Source organism: Leucoraja erinacea, unplaced genomic scaffold (genome assembly GCF_028641065.1).
Source record: "Leucoraja erinacea ecotype New England unplaced genomic scaffold, Leri_hhj_1 Leri_262S, whole genome shotgun sequence".
NCBI classification, from domain to species: domain Eukaryota; kingdom Metazoa; phylum Chordata; class Chondrichthyes; order Rajiformes; family Rajidae; genus Leucoraja; species Leucoraja erinaceus.
Genome location: NW_026576163.1, coordinates 111,682 through 129,674, shown reverse-complemented (window position 1 = coordinate 129,674; position 17,993 = coordinate 111,682). Strand labels below are relative to the sequence as shown.

At 49.7% G+C, this 17,993-nt stretch overlaps 1 protein-coding gene across 1 annotated transcript in view; it reads left to right on the top strand.

The window, feature by feature from the left end:
* The first annotated feature begins 1,017 nt into the window (after positions 1 to 1,017).
* Positions 1,018 to 17,993, top strand: part of LOC129693322 (zinc finger and BTB domain-containing protein 7B-like) — a 99,734-nt gene continuing 82,758 nt past the window's right edge. The window contains 1 exon segment of the mRNA XM_055630168.1: positions 1,018 to 1,201. The gene's annotated coding sequence lies outside the window, so the exon portion shown is untranslated.

Below are 17,993 nucleotides of genomic sequence, written 5' to 3'. Positions count from 1 at the left end.
TCGGGCCGGGATGAGGTTCGAATGACGCGTCTGTGGACCAATCGGGTAGGGCGGGTAGATTGACGCGTATTTGTACCAATGGTGTTTGGAGGCGGGTCTCGGGCGCGTCTGTAGACCAATGACGCAGGAGGCGGGTCTAGGGCGTGTAGATTGGCGCGTCTATGGACCAATCGGGTGGGGAGGCGGGTCGATTGACGCGTCTGTGGACCAATGGGACCGGGCGGCGGGTCTAGGGCGCGTCTGTGGACGAATGACGTAGGAGGCGGGTCTAGTGCGTGTAGATTGACGCCTCTGTGGACCAATCGGGTCGGGAGGCGTGTAGATTGACGCGTCTGTGGACCAATGACGCAGGAGGCGGGACTAGGGCGTGTAGATTGACTCGTCTGTGGACCAATGGGACCGGGCGGCGGGTCTAGTGCGCGTCTGTGGACCAATGGGACCGGGCGACGGGTCTAGGGCGCGTCTGTGGACCAATGATACAGGAGGCGGGTCTAGGGCGTGTAGATTGACTCGTCTGTGGACCAATGGGGCCGGGCGGCGGGCAGATTGACGCGTCTGTGGACCAATGGGACCGGGCGGCGGGTCTAGTGCGCGTCTGTGGACCAATGACGCAGGAGGCGGGTCTAGAGCGTGTAGATTGACGCCTCTTTGGACCAATCGGGTCGGGAGGCGTGTCGATTGACGCGTCTGTGGACCAATCGGGTCGGGAGGCGTGTCGATTGACTCGTCTGTGGACCAATGACGCAGGAGGCGGGTCTAGTGCGTGTAGATTGACGCCTCTGTCGACCAATCGGGCGGGAGGCGGCTCGATTGACGCGTCTGTGGACCAATAGGCTCGGGGGGCGGGTCTGTGTCGACCCAATGGGGCTGTTGGAGGGGCGGGTGTCCGGGGTTCCCGCCCACCGCGGGGCGGGGAGGCGTTGGCGCGGAGGGAGGGAGGGAGGGAGGCTGTCCGCCGGCTGGGCCGGGCCGGGCCAGAGGCGGGGCATTGCGTGAAGTTTTTCCATCCTCCTCTCCCTCTCTCTCTCTCTCTCTGTGTGTGTGTGCCGGAGCAGAGCGAAGGGGCGGCGGGGTGGAAAGACTATCCTCCTCCCCGGGCCCTCTCCCGTCAACTGTCAGCTGTCAGCCCGCTCACGGCAGTTTAAATTTAAAAAAAATTAATTAATTACCTCAGGGACCGACTCGAGCCGCCGACTGACAGGTAAGGAAGGTTGTGGCCGCTGGAGCCCGTGTTGGTGGGTTTATTCGCGGGGTTGTCAGTCTTGTGCGTTTGTTTTCGTGAGGGAGGGAGGGAGAGGCACCGCCCGGGCCCATTTGGCCGATTGACAGCAGGTGAGGGTCAGGCGGAGGGGGGGGGGGAGGTGACCCTGCCCCTCATCTACATGGACACGCCCACTCATCTACATGGACACGCCCCCTCATCTACATGGGGCACGCCCCCTCATCTACATGGACACGCCCCCTCATCTACATGGACACGCCCCCTCATCTACATGGGGCACGCCCCCTCATCTACATGGGGCACGCCCTCACCTAAACAGACACGTCTCTCACCTGTATGGACACGCCCCATGCCTAAATGGACACGCCCCTCACCTGTATGGACACGCCCCATGCCTAGATGGACACGCCCCTCAACTATATGGACACGCCCATCACCTGTATGGACACGCCCCTCAACTAAATGGATACGCCCCTCATCTAAACAGACACGCCCCTCATCTAGATGGATACGCCCCTCAACTATATGGACACGTCACTCACCTGTATGGAGATGCCCCTCACCTAGATGGACACGTCTCTCATCTAGATGGGCACGCCCCTCAACTATATGGACACGCCTCTCACCTGTATGGACACGCCCCTCATCTAAATGGACACGCCCCTCATCTAGATGGACACGCCCCTCACCTGTATGGACACGCCCCTTACCTAGATGGACACGCCCCCCACCTATATGGACACGCCCCTCACCTGTATGGACACGCCCCTCACCTATATGGACATGCCCCTCACCTGTATGGACACGCCCCTTATCTAGATGGACACGTCTCTCATCTAAACAGACACGCCCCTCACCTAGATGGACACGCCCCTTACCTAGATGGACACGCCCCTCATCTATATGGACACGCCCCTCATCTAGATGGACACGCCCCTCACCTAAATGGACACGCCCCTCATCTAGATGGACACGCCCCTCATCAAGATGGACGCGTCACTCACCTGTATGGACACGCCCCTCACCACGCCCCTCACCACACCCCTTACAATTACAATTACAATTACATGGACATGTCCATCACCTGCATGGACCCCTAGATGGACACGCCCTTCACCTAGATGGACACGCCCCTTGCCTACTTGGGCATGTCCATCACCTGCATGGACACGCCCCTCAACTAGATGGACACGCCCCTCACCTGCATGGACACGCCCCTCACCTAGATGGACACGCCCCTCAACTATATGGACACGCCCCTCACCTGCATGGGCATGCCCCTCACCTAGATGGACATGCCCCTTGCCTACATGGGCATGCCCCTCAACTAGATGGACACGCCCCTCACCTAGATGGACATGCCCCTCACCTAATGTAGATGAGGAGGTGGTGACATGTAGATGAGGTGCGTGTCCAGACAGATGAAGGGCGTGCCCTTTCGAACACCTATCCCCCCCCTCAATGCCTGCTTCTCTCTGAGGTCAGATGTTAACTCTAGGATTGTTCTATGTTTCCCAGGTTCTTCCATCTCTTAGTTCCTTAGTGTGGATAGGTTCCTGACAAACCTTTGTAACTCTGTCATTGCCATTTACATGGTGACTCTTCCATACTTGTACTGCGTGCAAACAAATAATCTCACGTAATGCCGACCAATGTGCCCCATTTAGATGAGTGGACATTGTGCTGATGTGCTGGACCCTATTGCCCATATCCCTCTTTCCCATCCATGGTCCTGTCCAAATGTCTCCTCAATACTGTTATTTTTCCTGTCTCAACCACTTCCGAGACCGAGATGAGAAGAACTTTTTTCACACAGAGAGTGGTGAATGTCTGGAACTCTCTGCCACAGAGGGTAGTTGAGGACAGTTCATTGGCTATATTTAAGAGGGAGTTAGATGCGGCCCTTGTGGCTAAGGGGATCAGGGGGTATGGAGAGAAGGCAGGTACGGGATACTGAGTTGGATGATCAGCCATGATCATATTGAATGGCGAATGGTGCAGGCTCGAAGGGCCGAATGGCCTACTCCTGCACCTAATTTCTATGTTTCTATGTTTCCTTTGGCAGCTCCCTCCCACCCACTGCCCTCTGTGAGAAAAGGTTACTCTTCAGGTTTCTAATGGAACAGTAGAGCACAGATACAGGCCCTTTGGCCCACAAGAGACATGATGGGCCTGTCCCAGTTAGGCGATTGTTTAGACGACCACAGGTGGCGGCTGTTGCCACATGGTTGCCGGGGTGTCTGTACCGCTGAATTACATTTTGGAAAAGTTTAGTGTGTGTGTGTGCCGGTTGAATGTTCTCCCTGCGACTGCGTGGGTTTCCTCCGGGTGCTCCGGTCTCCTCCCACGTCCCACGGTGGAAGGGCGGTGGAGTTGGGCATGGACATGGACAGTGGGCCAAAGGGCCTCTTTCCCTGCCGTGCGAGGACATGGAAGATTTGAGAGGCAGCTGAGATTACTTCGTCGGACCTGCTGCTATCGTGACTCTCTCTCTCTCGCTCTCTACACTGTCCCATGTGGGACGAGTTGCACCGACGTCAGAAGCGAGAGATTGGCGTCGGATTACCACACTAATTCGGCTTTATGTACTTGGTCATTTATTCCGGGGCCAGGTGAGAGAGCGGCGGGATCCTTCGGTGACAGGTGCGCAGAAGGGAAGGAAAAAAAAAAAACCCCCACTCGCGTTGTGGAAATTTCCGAACCTTCGGTGCTTGGGTAGAACTGTGAACAAAATGCCTCAATCTGCTGAAGCCAGGTCGGCAGAGTTTTGTGCAGCAGCTGAATCCTGAGGGTGGATTACTGCCAGTAATCCTCTGCCAAGGTCTTAAACCGGCCGGTAAGAGTATGGTTTTGTTGTGTGCGTGTAAGGTGCTTCTTAGAAATATAGAAATTAGGTGCAGGAGTAGGCCATTCGGCCCTTCGAGCCTGCACCGCCATTCAATATGATCATGGCTGATCATCCAACTCAGTATCCCGTACCTGCCTTCTCTCCATACCCCCTGATCCCCTTAGCCACAAGGGCCACATCTAACTCCCTCTTAAATATAGCCAATGAACTGGCCTCAACTACCCTCTGTGGCAGAGAGTTCCAGAGATTCACCACTCTCTGCGTGAAAAAAGTTCTTCTCATCTCGGTTTTAAAGGATTTCCCCCCCCTTATCCTTAAGCTGTGACCCCTTGTCCTGGACTTCCCTAACATCGGGAACAATCTTCCTGCATCTAGCCTGTCCAAACCCCTTAAGAATTTTGTAAGTTTCTATAAGATCCCCTCTCAATCTTCTAAATTCTAGAGAGTATAAACCAAGTCTATCCAGTCTTTCTTCATAAGACAGTCCTGACATCCCAGGAATCAGTCTGGTGAACCGTCTCTGCACTCCCTCTATGGCAATAATGTCCTTCCTCAGATTTGGAGACCAAAACTGTACGCAATACTCCAGGTGTGGTCTCACCCAGACCCTGTACAACTGCAGTAGAACCTCTCTGCTCCTATACTCAAATCCTTTTGCAATGAAAGCTAACATACCATTCGCTTTCTTTACTGCCTGCTGCACCTGCATGCCTACCTTCAATGACTGGTGTACCATGACACCCAGGTCTCGCTGCATCTCCCCCTTTCCCAATCGGCCACCATTTAGATAATAATTCTTACAACAGATAGTCCTCCGACATTTTCGCCACCACCAACGGGATCCCACCACTGGCCACATCTTCCCATCTCCTCCCCTTTCGGCTTTTCGCAGAGACCGCTCCCTCCGTAACTCACTGGTCAATTCGTCCCTTCCCACCCCCTCCCCTGGTACTTAGTCAATAGTCAATAGTCAATTTATTGTCATTTGGACCCCTGGAGGTCCAAACGAAATGCCGTTTCTGCAGCCATACATTACAACAAATAGACCCCAGACACAACATAATATACATATTACATAAACATCCATCACATTGCTGTGATGGAAGGCCAAAAAAAACGTATCTCTCCACTGCACTCTCCCCCCCCGATGTCAGAGTCAAAGTCAAAGTTACTTTCCCTTGCAACTGCAGGAAATGCTACACTTGTCGCTTTACCTCCCCCCTTGACTCCATCCAAGGACCTAAGCAGTCTTTCCAGGTGTGGCAGAGGTTCACCTATAACCTCATCTATTGCAGGTAGACAAAAATGCTGGAGAAAGTCAGCGGGTGTCTCAGCGTCTATGGAGCGAAGGAAATAGGCGACGTTTCGGGCCGAAACCCTTCTTCAGACTGAAACGTCGCCTATTTCCTTCGCTCCATAGATGCTGCCGCACCCGCTGAGTTTCTCCAGCATTTTTGTCTACCTTCGATTTTCTAGCATCTGCAGTTCCTTCTTGAACACCTCATCTATTGCATCTGTGTGTCAGCTACTCTACATCGGTGAGACCAAGCGCAGGCTAGGCGATCGCTTTGCCCAACACCTCCGCTCAGTTCGCAATAACCAACCAGATCTCCCGGTGGCTCAGCATCAATTCCCCCTCCCATTCCGAATCCAACCTTTCTGTCCTGGGCCTCCTCCATGGTCAGAGTGAGTCCCACCGCAAATTGGAGGAGCAACACCTCAGATTTCGCTTGGGCAGTTTGAACATTGACTTCTCCAAGTTCAGGCAGTCCTTGCTTTCCCCCTCCATCCCCTCCCCTTCCCAGCTGTCTCCATCTCATATTTTCTCCTTCCCACCCCCCCCCCCCCCACTCCCACATCAGTCTGAAGAAGTGTCTCGACCCCAAACGTCACCTATTTCCTTCGCTCCATAGATGCTGCCTCACCCGCTGAGTTTCTCCAGCAGTTTTGTCTACCTTCTTTTGATGATTAGTTTAGTCTTTTCCCATTTTAACAGTGTTCTTTAGGCTTTAGAGACTTACAGCACAGAAACAGGCCCACCAAGTCTGCGTCGACCAGCGATCACCCTGTATGCTAGCACCATCCTTCACTCTGGGGACAATTTACAATTTATTTCTAACCAAAGCCAATTAACTTACAAACCTGTACGTCTTTGGAGTGTGGGAGGAAACCGGAGCACCCGGGGAAATCCCTTGTTGTGTGCTGTCCGAGCCAGATGCCAACATTGGGTGGCACAGGGGCAAATAAAAACAAAACAGTGTTTATAAAAATAGAAGACACAAAGTGCTGGAGTAACTCAGCAGGTCGGGCAGCATCTCTGGAGATCATGGATAGGTGATGGTTTTAATCAGGAGGTGCAATCTCACTACTGTTGTCGTTGCTAAACATTCATCCACTGAATCGAGCACCAAAAGGAAAACTCTCTCTTCCATGAGATAACAAGGAACTGCAGATGCTGGTTCATACCAAAAAAAAACCCCAGTGCTGGAGTAACCCAGCGGGTCAGGCAGCATTTGTGGAGAAAAGGAATAGGTGACGTTTTGGGGCGGGACCCTCATTCAGACTCCTGACCCGAAACGTCACCTATCCATGTTCTCCAGAGAAGCTGCCTGACCTGCTGAGTTACTCCAGCACTCTGTGAAACGTCACCTATCCATGTTCTCCAGAGATGCTGCCTGACCCACTGAGTTACTCCAGCACTCTGTGAAACATCTCCTATCCATGTTCTCCAGAGATGCTGCCTGACCCGCTGAATTACTCCAGCACCCATCTTGCAACCGACATCGTCTGAACAGCAAGGGAACGGATATTACCACAGGGTGCCACATGCATGGCAAGGGTGTACTGTGTGGAGATGGGTGTGAACACAATAGGATGGTCACGGTGGCACAGCGGTAGAGTTGCTGCCTTACAGCGAATGTAGCACCGGAGACCCTGGTTCCATCCCGACTACGGGTGCTGTCTGTATAGAGTCTGTACGTTCTCCCCGTGACCTGCGTGGGTTTTCTCCGAGATCCTCGGTTTCCTCCCACGCTCCAAAGACGTGCAGGTTTGCAGGTCAATTGTCTTGGTAAATATGGGTGTAGGATAGTGTTAATATGGTGGGCCGAAGGGCCTGTTTCCGCACTGTATCTCTAAACTAAACTAAAAAACTAAAAAATATAGTATGGTACTACCGAATGTACAAACACTGAGAACTTCTGATAAGTTTTTATCTTGGTTTTTGATTTTTATATATCTTTTATTCTGAATCAAGTGTATTGTTAACTTAAAATAAATGTGAACAGCAGGCAAGTTTATTACAACATTTTGGATAAGGTATTAATTTATGATTGTCACATGCGAGGTACAGTGAAAATCTTACATGTGACAGGTTTAGAGGGATATGGGCCAAAGGTGGGACTAGTGTAGATGGGGCGTGTTGGTCACTGTGGCTGAAGGGCCTGTTTCTACGGTGTGTGACTTTATGACTGGTGTTGCTGCAGGCGAACTGTTGATGCACTGCTTTAGGCGCTGAGCCTGAATGTTGGTGGCTTTGTTGTACGTTTCCAAGCGGGATCCCTTGCCACCTTGCACCTGTGGCTGTTGATCTTGTTTACTGAGTGTTTACTGCATCGATGGTTGCAGTGCGGAACAGCGGAGCCACGAGGATAGAGAGCAGGGTCTGGAGAAGGGTCCCACCAGCCTTCCACGTCCTCCAGAGACATTGCCTGACCCGCTGAGTTACTCCAGCATCTGCAATTCCGTGTGCAGGAGAGAACTGCAGATGCTGCTTTAAATCGAAGATAGATAGACACAAAATGCCGGAGTAACTCAGCGGGGCAGGCAGCATCTCTGGAGAAAAGGAATGGGGTCTGAAGTCTGAAGAAGGGTCTCGTCCCGAAACGTCACCTATTCCTTCTCTCCAGAGATGCTGCCTGCCCCCACTGAGTTACTCCGGCATTTTGTGTGTATCCTTGTTTCTACCAAGCTATTAGAGGCGGCAGGACAAGGGGTCACAGCTTAAGGATAAAGGGGAAATCCTTTAAAACCGAGATGAGAAGAACTTTTTTCACGCAGAGAGTGGTGAATCTCTGGAACTCTCTGCCACAGAGGGTAGTTGAGGCCAGTTCATTGGCTATATTTAAGAGGGAGTTAGATGTGGCCCTTGTGGCTAAGGGGATCAGGGGATATGGAGAGAAGGCAGGTACGGGATACTGAGTTGGATGATCAGCCATGATCATATTGAATGGCGGTGCAGGCTCGAAGGGCCGAATGGCCTACTCCTGCACCTAATTTCTATGTTTCTATGTTTCTATGGCACGGTGGCGCAGCGGTAGAGTTGCTGCCTTACAGCGCTTGCAGCACCAGAAACTCGGGTTCGATCCTGATCACAGATGCTGTCTGTGCGGAGTTTGTACGTTCTCCCCGCGACCCACCAGGGTTTTCTCCGGGTGCTCTGGTTTCCTCCCACACTCCAAAGACGTACAGGTTTGTAGGTTAATTGGCTTTGGTGTAAGTGTAAATTGTCCCTAGTGTGTATAGGATAGTGTTAGTGTGCGGGGATCACGGGTCGGTGAGGACTGGGTGGGCCGAAGGGCCTGTTTCTGCGTTGTATCTCTAAACTAAACTAAGTACAGTTGTATGGCTAGAAGGTTAATCTTTCCATATAGGGTGTACAGGATTTGTAATTCCTTCTGTCTACTTCCTTGATTGATGGGCTGAAAGTACTAATCAAGAATCTCAGCCTTAAAAATATCCACTGACGTGGCCTCCACAGTCGTCTGTGGCAAAGAATTCCACAGATTCACCACCCTCTGACTAAAGGAATTCCTCCTCATCTCCTTCCTAAAGGTGCATCCTTTAATTCTGAGGCTGTGCCCTCTGGTCCTAGACTCTAGACTCTCCCACTAGTGGAAACATCCTCTCCACATCCACTCTATCCAGGCCTTTCACTATTCGGTACGTTTCAACGAGGTCCCCCCCCCCCTCGTTCTTCGAAACTCCCGTAAACCTCCTCTGGACCCTCTCCAACGCCGGTGGAACCCGCCTCAGATATGGGGCCCACACTCTGCACACATGAGCAGCTGTCTGAAGTAGGCAGGCCTTAAATAATTAATACCGGTAACCAAGGAGCCAGTGCCGATGTGTCAGAATACCTAGCTCCTGGAAGTAAAGTGAATCTCCAAACACCCAGCACACTTGGCAATTTGGTGCAAACTGCAACTTTTCCAGACGATATTGGCATTCAATTCTATTTTGAAAAACGCAGTTTGCACAATAGTGAGATAAAAAACTGGGGCACGGTGGTGCAGCGGTAGAGTTGCTGCCTCACAGCGCCAGGGGCCCAGGGTTCAATCCCGACTAAGGGGGCTGTCTGTACAGTCTGAAACATAGAAACATAGAAATTAGGTGCAGGAGTAGGCCATTCGGCCCTTCGAGCCTGCACCGCCATTCAATATGATCATGGCTGATCATCCAACTCAGTATCCCTTATCCTGCCTTCTCCCCATACTGCTGAGTTCCTCCAGCATTTTTGTCTACCTGTCTGTACGGAGTTTGTACGTTCTTTCCGTGACCTGCGTGGGTTTTCTCTGGGTGCTCCGGTTTCCTCCCACACTCCAGGTTTGTGAGTTAATTGGTTTCGGTGAAATTGTAAATTGTCCCTAGCGTGATGGATATGTTAGAGTCCTGGTCGGTGCGGGTCGGGCCTGTTTCAGCTCTGTATCTCTAAAATCCAAAGTAAAGTCTAAAATTGACTTGATGGGCCGAATGGCCTAATTCTGCTCCTATGACTTGTGAACTTTGTGTCCCTGTTTTGAGAATGATAAATATGTAAGTAAAGCTTTTTATTTGAAGGAACGCAAAGAGGTGGCGTGGATCACTGAGACTCTGAACCAGTTATGTTTCCTACAGCAGATGAAATGTGTAGCAAGGAACTGCAGATGCTGGTGTAACTGAAGAGAGACACTTAATGCTGGAGTAACTAGTGGGACAGGCAGCATCTCTGGATTGAAGGAATGGGTGAATGTTTCTGGTCGAGACTCTTCTTTAGTCTCAGTCAGAAGAAGTATCTCGACCTGAAACGTCACCCATTCCTTCAATCCAGAGATGACAATACACAATAGGTGCGGGAGTATTGTAATTTGGCCCTTAGAGCCAGCACCACCATCCACTGCGATCATGGCTGATCATAGAGATGTACAAATTTCTTAAGGGGTTGAACAGGCTAGATGCAGGAAGATTGTTCCCGATGTTGGGGAAGTCCGGAACACGGGGTCACAGTTTAAGGATAAGGAGGAAGTCTTTTAGGGCCGAGATGAGAAAAACATTTTTCACACAGAGAGTGGTGAATCTGTGGAATTCTCTGCCACAGAAGGTAGTTGAAGCCACAGTTTATTGGCTATATTTAAGAGGGAGTTAGATGTGGCCCTTGTGGCTAAAGGGATCAGGGGGTATGGAGAGAAGGCAGGGATGGGATACTGAGTTGGATGATCAGCCATGATCATATTGAATGGCGGTGCTGGTGCAGGCTCGAAGGGCCGAATGGCCTACTCCTGCACCTATTTTCTATGTTTCTATCCTCAATCAGTACCCCGTTCTTGCCTTCTCCCCATATCCCCTGACTCCGCTATCTTTAAGAGCCCTATCTTGCATCCAGAGAACTGGCCTCCACCGCCCTCTGAGGCAGAGAATTCCACAGACTCACAACTCTCTGTGTGAAAAAGTGTTTCCTCGTCTCCATTCTAAATGGCTTACCCCTTATTCTTAAAGATGCTGCCCGTCCCGTTGAGTTACTCCAGCATTTCCTGTCGACGCCTCCCAGAGCAATGCTCAGTGATCAGAAAGTGGGACCAAGTTGCCCAACTCTCCCCTGCACAACTTTCCTCTTTCATCCCCACCACAAAGATAGTTCTAGTTCCTAATTTTACCAGCACCTGTGTGAGCGTAAAATGACCGCTGCTGTTGCCAGAGTCAAAAGAAAGACTTGGACTTTTCCAGGCCCCTTTCACTTCTTGTTCAGGATGTGGGAAATGCCGTGTGTGTGCAGATCACGCTACCCCACACTGCAACGTTCACAGAATCTGTGGTTCCATATTGCCCTGGAGCTAATTCCCTCGTTTAGTTTATTGTCACGTGTACCAAGGTGCAGTGATTGTTGTGTGTTATCCAGTCAGTAGAAAGACAATACATTTTTATTAAGAAGGAACTGCAGATGCTGGAAAAATCGAAGGTAGGTAAAAATGCTGGCGAAACCCAGCGGGTGAGGCAGCATCTATGGAGCGAAGGAATAGGTGATGTTTCGGGTCGAGATCCTTCTTCAGTCTGATCATCCACAATCAGTAACCCGTGCCTGCCTTCTTTCCAGTCTGAAGAAGAGTTTCAGCCCGAAAGTACATATACTGAAGCATAGATGCTGCTGCACCCGCTGAGTTTCTCCAGCATTTTTGTTTACCTTCGATTTTCCAGCATCTGCAGATCCTTCTTAAACGCCACAGATTAAGAATAAGGGGTAAGCCATTTAGAACGGAGACGAGGAAACACTTTTTCTCACAGAGAGTGGTGAGTCTGTGGAATTCTCTGCCTCAGAGGGTGGTGGAGGCAGGTTCCCTGGATGAGAGGGGATCTTATTGAACCATATAAGATTATTAAGGGTTTGGACATGCTAGAGGCAGGAAACATGTTCCCGATGTTGGGGGAGCTCAGACGAGGAACAGAGAGTGGTGAGTCTGTGGAATTCTCTGCCTCAGAGGGTGGTGGAGGCAGGTTCTCTGGATACTTTCAAGAGAGAACTAGATAGGGCTCTTAAAGATAGCGGAGTCAGGGAATATGGGGAGAAGGCAGAAACGGGGTACTGATTGAGGATGATCAGCCATGATCACATTGAATGGCGGTGCTAGCTCGAAGGGCCGAATGGCACTTATGGCAACACTCCAGCACCTATTGTCTATCATCAACCTTATCTGTGATTTTTTACACCACTCCAAGATCAAGCCTCTGACATTCCAATGGATAAATCCCACAGATGCCCAACCTCTCCCTGTAACTCATTCACTCATTACTGGCTCCACTGACCAGTTTGCTTTGTACTATGTCTATTGTAAACCGCTCGCTCTGGGTAACACTTGGAACTCCAAGTCGTGGAGCAGTGTGACGAATACACTTGTTGAAGCAAGAACGGTGTGTTGGTTCAGTATATGTACTGAGGAGAGATCGAGGGGAAAAGAATATAGTTTAACACAACACATCAAAATCATTTCTGCACACCATCCTGCTTAATGGCATCTTTCCCACAGCAGAGTGACTAAAACTGAACTCTGCAACTCCATGTGTGACCTCACTAAAATCTTACATGACTGGAACATAACGTCCCTGCTTCTACACGCAATGCCCTTACTGGTGAAGGTCACCGTGCCAGAGGCCTCCTGTTCACCCATGATGCTGCTCTCAGGCAGGTGAAGAGCTGAGAGAGAGAGACAGAGAAAGAGAGAGTTTTTAGACAGGGAGAGAGGCAGAGGAAGAGAAAGAGACGGAGATATAGAGAGACATAGAGAAACACAGAGAGACAGACAGAGAGAGAGACAGAGGGAGATGGAGATAGAGAGAGTTAGACAGAGAGAGAGACACACACACACAGACAGAGAGAGAGAGACGGAGAGAGAGAGACGGAGAGAGAGAGACGGAGAGAGAGACACACACACACACAGACAGAGAGAGACAGAGAGAGAGAGAGAGAGAGAGACACAGAGAGAGAGACACAGAGAGAGAGACAGAGAGAGAGAGACAGAGAGTCAGAGAGACAGAGGGGAAGAAGAGAGACAGACAGTCAGAGAGACAGAGAGAGACACAGAGACAGAGACATAGAGAGAGAGATAGAGACAGACAGACAGAGACAGAGAGAGACGGAGATAGAGAGACAGAGATAGAGAGAGACAGAGAGAGTTAGAGAAAGAGACACAGACAGAGACAGAGAGAGACAGACCATGGGTCTCGACCCGAAACGTCACCCATTCCTTCTCTCCTGAGACGCTGCCTCACCCGCTGAGTGACTCCAGCATTTTGTGTCTGCCTTCGATTTAAACCAGCATCTGCAGTTCTCCCTTACACATCTGCAGTTCCTTCCTACACAGAGGATGTTAAGATGCTGTACAACTCCTATCACTGGATACCATGTCTATAAATAGGAGGCCAGATATCGAACAAGACCGACTGGAGAGCTCACACCTCCACCATGGGTTCCAGAAAACAGAAATACACAGCCCCTTGTCGGGGAAGCGAAGGTTGTATCCTGATATGTGGAATCAGATTGCAATGATAAAAACCCTGCTCCAGTTTCACAGTGTGAGTTCTGGTGTGATCCAAGACCACTGTAAGACTAGAGTTCTGCAGCAGAATACGTTACCAGGGATGGATAGTTTAATTATCCGTATCTCTGTTCATCCGTATTTCTGTCCACCTCCATTGGAGAGTTTGGAAGGATGAGGGGGGGAGATGGGACCTCATTGAAACTTATTCCTCTGGTTATGTCGCTACAACAGACAATAGACAATAGGTGCAGGAGTAGGCCATTCGGCCCTTCGAGCCAGCACCGCCATTCAACGTGGTCATGGCTGATTAATCCCCAATCAGTACCCCATTCAAGTTCAAGTGAGTTTATTGTCATGTGTCCCTGATGGGACAATGAAATTCTTGCTTTGCTTCAGGACACAGAACATAGTAGGCATTGACTACAAAACACATGAATAAATGAACTGATAAAGTGCACATAACAGATAATGGGTTATTAATGTTCAGAGTTTTGTCCGAGTCAGGTTTAAAAGCCTGATGGCTGTGGGGGAGTAGCTATTCCTGACCTGGTCGTTGCAGTCTTCAGGCTCCTGTACCTTCTACCTGAAGGTAGCAGGGACATGAGTGTGTGGCCAGGATGGTGTGTGGGTCTTTGATGATACTGCCAGCCTTTTTGAGGCAGCGACTTAGATAAATCACCTCGATGGAAGGAAGGTCAGAGTCGATGATGGACTGGGCAGTGTTTACTACTTTCCTGCCTTCTCCCCATATCCCCTGACTCCGCTATTTTTAAGAGCCCTATCTAGCTCCCTCTTGAAAGTATCCAGAGAACCCGCCTCCACCGCCCTCTGAGGCAGAGAGTTCCACAGACTCACAACTCAATGTAAGAAAAAGTGTTTCCTCGTCTCCGTTCTAAATGGCTTACTCCTTATTCTTAAACTGTGTGTGGCCCCTGGCTCCTGGCTTGGAAAAGTATGTACACTTTTCCAAGCCACTGCACAATGCAGGCTTTGGCACTTGGGGTGAACACCTTGAGATCGCCTGCTCTGCAGGTGCTCTGGGAGGAGGGGGCAGGTAAGTGAGCGCTCCATAGTTTGGGTTGCCTCTCCCGCAGTCTCGGAGGGCGGTGGAGGCCGGTTCTCTGGATACTTTCAAGAGAGAGCTAGATAGGGCTCTTAAAGATAGCGGAGTCAGGGGATATGGGGAGAAGGCAGGAACAGGGGTACTGATTGGGGATGATCAGCCATGATGAGGTAGATGGTTTTTGGGGTGGGGTGGAGAAGGAATATGAAAGACACGACCCTGCAGTTGTACAGGGTCTTGGTGAGACCACACCTGGAGTATTGTGTACAGTTTTGGTCTCCAAATCTGAGAAAGGACATTATTGCCATAGAGGGAGTGCAGAGAAGGTTCACCAGACTGATTCCTGGGATGTCAGGACTGTCTTATGAAGAAAGACTGGATAGACTTAGTTTATACTCTCTAGAATTTAGGAGATTGAGAGGGGATCTTATAGAAACTTACAAAATTCTTAAGGGGTTGGACAGGCTAGATGCAGGAAGATTGTTCCCGATGTTGGGGAAGTCCAGGACAAGGGGTCACAGCTTAAGGATAAGGGGGAAATCCTTTAAAACCGAGATGAGAAGAACTTTTTTCACACAGACAGTGGTGAATCTCTGGAACTCTCTGCCACAGAGGGTAGTCGAGGCCACAGTTCATTGGCTATATTTAAGAGGGAGTTAGATGTGGCCCTTGTGGCTAAGGGGACCAGGGGGTATGGAGAGAAGGCAGGTACGGGATACTGAGTTGGATGATCAGCCATGATCATATTGAATGGCGAATGGTGCAGGCTCGAAGGGCCGAATGGCCTACTCCTGCACCTAATTTCTATGTTTCTATGTAAGGCCTTGCGTTGAAGGTGGCGGAAGGCTTACCGATGATCTGTCGTGCATATAGGCTGATGGGCGGCAGAGCAGCGCGCGGATGAGGGAAAATCCATCCTTGGTCTGTGTCGCAGGGGGAGGGAACGAGAGTGTGGAAGTGCAAGGTATGAAACCGGCTCGGCGGAAAGCCCTGACAATGATGGAGGACGGGAATCCACCGTTTAGGAAAATACAGGATTCGGGCAAAAGCACCTAGTGTGGAAAGTGTCAACTGAATGGACACGGAATGCTGGAGCAACTCAGCGGGTCAGGCAGTTTTGGGTCGGGACCTTCTCCCCGTGACCTGCCTGGGTTTTCTCCGGGAAGCTCCAGTTTCCTCCCTCACTCCAAAGACTCGCAGGTTTGTCAGCTAATTCAAGATTCAAGAGAGTTTATTGTCATGTGTCCCTGATAGGACAATGAAATTCTTGCTTTGCTTCAGCACAACAGAACATAGTAGGCATTTACTACAAAACAGATCAGTGTGTCCATATAACCATATAGCAATTACAGCACGGAAACAGGCCATCTCGGCCCTACAAGTCCGTGCCGAACAAATTTTTTTCCCCTTAGTCCCACCTGCCTGCACTCGTACCATAACCCTCCATTCCCTTCTCATCCATATGCCTATCCAATTTATTTTTAAATGATACCAATGAACCTGCCTCCACCACTTCCACTGGAAGCTCATTCCACACCGCTACCACTCTCTGCGTAAAGAAGTTCCCCCTCATATTACCCCTAAACCTCTGTCCCTTAATTCTGAAGTCATGTCCTCTTGTTTGAATCTTCCCTATTCTCAAAGGGAAAAGCTTGTCCACATCAACTCTGTCTATCCCTCTCATCATTTTAAAGACCTCTATCAGGTCCCCCCTTAACCTTCTGCGCTCCAGAGAATGAAGACCTAACTTATTCAACCTATCTCTGTAACTTAGTTGTTGAAACCCAGGCAACATTCTAGTAAATCTCCTCTGTACTCTCTCTATTTTGTTGACATCCTTCCTATAATTGGGCGACCAAAATTGTACACCATACTCCAGATTTGGTCTCACCAATGCCTTGTACAATTTTAACATTACATCCCAGCTTCTATACTCTATACCATTATGTAAATATATACACACATGAATAAATAAACTGGTAAAGTGCAAATAACAGATAATGGGTTATTAATGTTCGGAATTTTGTCCGAGCCAGGTTTAATAGCCTGATGGCTGTGGGGAAGTAGCTATTCCTGAACCTGGTCGTTGCAGTCTTCAGGCTCCTGTACCTTCTACCTGAAGGTAGCAGGGAGATGAGTGTGTGCCAAGGATGGTGTGGGTCCTTGATGATACTGCCAGCCTTTTTGAGGCAGCGAATTGGCTTGGTATCAATGTGAAATTATCCCGAGTGTGTCGGATAGTGCTCGTGTGCGGGATCGTTGGTAGGCATGGATCCGGTGTGCATGTCTCCGCACTGTATCTCTGAACTAAACTAAACGGAACTAAATAGGTGGCAACATTTCGATAAGCATCAGGGGGATTTCTCCCTCCCATCCTGGGACCAATATTGAGCCTTAACCAAGATAGGATCACCTGGTCCTCTGTACACTGTTGCCAGTAAATAAACCGGCTGCCATGATTCCCACACACGACAACAGCTACCAAGGCATTAAAAAGAAACCCTAATTGGCCACAAAGGGCTATGGATCACCGTCGAGATCAAGCTGTTGAGCATGCAATGGAGCGGCTGCGCTTGTACACTCTGGAGTTTAGAAGGATGAGAGGGGTTCTTATTGAAACATATACAGTATTAAGGGTTTGGACACGCTAGATGCAGGAAACATGTTCCTGATGTACCTACGAGCGGCCATTACCGTAATTCTCCGAGTTCGAATCAGGGGAAACTCTGGGAGAACTCTTGAATTACCTCGTACAGTGGGACAGGCCCTTTAGATAGAGCTCTTAAAGATAGCAGAGTCAAGGGATATGGGGAGAAGGCAGGAACGGGGTACTGATTGTGGATGGTCAGCCATGATCATATTGAATGGCGGAGCTGGCTTGAAGGGCCAAATGGCCTACTCCTACGCCTATTTTCTATTGTCTATTGAATTTCTTTAGTCAGAGGGTGGTGAATCTGTGGAATTCTTTGCCACAGAAGGCTGTGGAGGCCGTCAATGGATATTTTTAAGGTGGAGATTGACAGATTCTTGATTAATACGGGTGTCAGGGGTTATGGGGAGAAGGCAGGAGAATTGAGTAAAGAGGGAACGAGAGATTGAATGGTGGCATAAACGTGATGGGCCGAGTGGCCTAATTCTGTTCCTAGAACTTCTGAACGTTAGGTACATGGTCAGACATGGAGGAGGTTTCTGTTCCTTCTTATGAAACCTCTGTTGCACCTGAAACAATCAGATAACTCCTGCCATTTTAACCCGTTGCATGTCAGGAAGTTGCATGGGAAGCCTTATCGTGCAAAACTGCACATCGATTTAAACTTGCAAGAAAACGGAATAAACGCACTTCTTAAAGGTCAAGCCAGAACCACATTTATCCATTTGAGCAACTGTGTTATCTTTGATAAGTATTAACCAAATCTTGTTTCCATAGCCACAGTTCTCTCCAATTTTACATCCTGACCTGGTGTTTATGTGCTGTTTAGTTTATGTTCAGATGCACCAAGGCACGGTGAAAAGCTTTTTTGTTGCGTGCTATCTAGTCAGCGGAAAGACTGTTCATGATTACAATCGAGCCGT